Raw genomic sequence first — 3,019 nt, forward strand, 5'->3', positions numbered from 1 at the left:
TTTTTGGCTATAGCCAAGCAAGAAAGTCGCAAGAATATAATGACAGGGAAAGATTCAGGAGTGGTTCTTCAAATCGCACTGGCACATTTTAATTATTGAACAATCAGCCACTTCCGGAATTCATTGACGACAATATGGTAATCTTAGGGTAACAGGAACGTTAATATGTTTTCGCGGGACAAATCGTCCGCGACTTTACTGTTGAAACGGCTCGGAAGCTAACACCCTTAGGCTTAGAAACCGACATAAGATTACTGCCTCCAAGAGGTCGATCGTCCGAAGTCCGAACCCTCGGCCATGGAATCAACTCCAATACGGAAAGGCTCTTGGTTAGAAAATTTTCTCTATAATTTGTCAAAATCCACGATACAATTAGTCCACCGAAAAAAATCCAAGCAAAAATGCGTGACACGTGTCGCCAGTCGCTGAGCAAGAACGAAAGTGACCGTATGTTTTGCAACGCACCAACTGCGTTAACTCGAAGAGTTCTCGCTTGAAGGCGCATTCATAAAACATAAGGTCGCAGCGTAACTAACGGGAAGACTAAGAACTAAATAATGACTAACAAGAAGTATGAACCATTTTCCGTAACAATAAATATACATTGTAACAGAGTTTTCCAAATTTTGCGTGCCTACCGCTAAACACGATCTGACGGGGGGTGGCCCAGTTTGAAAACCCAGCCACAAGACGGCTGTCACTCATCTTCGTGTCGCGTCTGAATACACCGAGTTCGTGGGTCACACACTTCTGACTCACGAACAACCTTCGAGGATCCTTTTAATTTTTAATCGGCGCCAGATAGGGTCCTCCCTACCGAAACCTCGGCCGCAGTGTTCTGGCGTCTTCTAGCAGGATTGCTAGCTCCAATTTAACACGGGTAAGGGGAGGGGTAGCTCTCGTGGATCAGAGAAAGAATTTATTTCCATCAAGATCCAAAATTAGCTAATGCTAAATCTCCACTTAGTTATTTATAAAAAAAAGGTTATTTAACCATAACCGTGCTCTCCTCCGATACACTGGAAAGAAAATGGAAATGAATTTTAGGAATTCACCTTTCACAAATCGCGCGCGAATCAAATACAACCTAACTTTTCCAAACGCGGAGACGAATCACAGGCATCCCTGTTTCGATACAATTAATTATTCGACAATTTAACCTCTAAAAATGAGTCTTACTGGATCTATAAAAAAACACTGAATCGCGAACAGAAAAGAAGAGAAACCCGATTCAGATAACCCGCGCATTGCGTGACAAATCATGGAGACACCGGCGCCATGATCTACGACCTCCACTTTTCTAGGCAACCCCTTTGCCTGGTCGTTTAGGGAGAATTGTTCGACCCAACTTATCACTATTGGTCTTTGAGCCGAGAATTGGCAAGAAAACACCCACTTACTTTGTAATCACCTAGCTGTTGCAATCATGTCTAAGGCATCCATGGTCCCTTCTCGTTTTCCTCTTTTTTTTTATTGTCCGGGTCCAACCGTCTATTCCGGTCCTCAAGCCGCTTCTACCAATCTTGCTTTCTTCCGTCGTCTTTCAGCTTCTTTCCACAGGGTCTTACGAATTCTCTGTGAGGCCTCCGTGGATTGGTTGGTGCCAACGGACGAGCTCCAATGGGGTCCTCCGCCAATGTCGCTCGCGCGTACTGGACTCCCTTCTCATGCCAGCGCGTGGTCTCTTGTTCACTTGGTGTTGCAAGGGTGGTTGTGTCTGCTACGGTCGCCTGTCCGGTGCTGCGACTCGCCGGTGGTCGCTGAACTAACGCCTCGTGTCACCCGTACTTGGCCTCTGGTTTTGGTAAGTCCCTTGGTGTCCTAGTGTGTGATCGCGGTTTTGCTGGTCACTGGTTCGTATAGCTCTGAGCTGGTTATATTACTTTGAAAACGCTAACAAGCATGAGAATATTACCGGTTTTTGAATGTTATAAGCACTTTTTAAGTATATAATATGCATGCGCTCCAGTATTTGAAATGTAAAATACTTTTCAAAGAAAGTATTCCTATTGTTCGTTCCAGATGAATCTAGATGCATATTATAGGTTATGTCGGCGCAGAACCTGCTAAACATTTAACAGTTTTTGTCTTTATAGAAAAAATATTTTATCATAAAATATGTACTTAAAATCTTGTCTTTCTAAAATGTGCACAGAACATGCATCACCTTTTAAACAAGTAATTAAAAGAAAATCATTTAATTAAAATTTAGAAATAAGATAAATTTTGGAGCGTAAACCTAAGATTAAAACAAACATTTTACTTAATAAATACAAGAATGAAATATTTTATACTTTATCCATATAAAGCTGACTATTTAAAAAAGGATTAGCGCTTGGTACTTGATAATTTCATTATTTGCTAGTATTTATTAAGTAGTGTGGAGCAATTGAATTTTCAGATTAGAGTTTCAGTCTAACAGTGTTAATTAATTAATAATTTTCTGTTTTGCATACTTTAAATTCCTGAATATTCCTGAACTAGAGAATAGTTTACACACACATGCACATATATATATATACGTACAACCGTTAACTTACCGTGAACAATAAAAATATTGTTAAAAATCATAAATTCTTAAATTCTCTTAAATCCTTTGGAATTCTCATAAATTCTGTCATATTCTCGGTTATATAACCTGTACTTAAGTTTTCGCGAATTTAAAAACTCTAGCAGTTGGTCCTGCCTCTAGGGAGCGACGCGACCTTGTTGCGCAGTCCCGTCCATATTCAGCCCTTCCACCTATGGTTCTTGGTGAACGGCTATGGTGCTATCTGCTCAATGTTAACAGCTGTCAGACACAGTGATCCCAGATCTGAAACGAGACGTGGTCCAATCCTATGACACGTCTATCTCCGTGTGAATATGGTAGGAGACGATATAAATGCTTTGAAATAAAATGAAGAGATTGGGATTTTAATATTTCCAGATTTCGATACTGGGCTGGCGATTCTCATGATTTGAATACTTCGCACGCCTCTTTAATGCGTGTATTTTGAGGTTACGTTACTTCAAGTAT

The 3,019-nt window shown here is 40.6% G+C and overlaps 1 pseudogene; it reads left to right on the forward strand.

Moving 5' to 3' along the window:
* LOC117175337 overlaps window positions 1–3,019 on the forward strand; it is an 85,469-nt pseudogene that overhangs the window by 2,082 nt on the left and 80,368 nt on the right.

The sequence above is a fragment of the Belonocnema kinseyi genome, chromosome 6 (assembly GCF_010883055.1).
Source record: "Belonocnema kinseyi isolate 2016_QV_RU_SX_M_011 chromosome 6, B_treatae_v1, whole genome shotgun sequence".
In the NCBI taxonomy this organism is placed as follows: Eukaryota; Metazoa; Arthropoda; class Insecta; order Hymenoptera; family Cynipidae; genus Belonocnema; species Belonocnema kinseyi.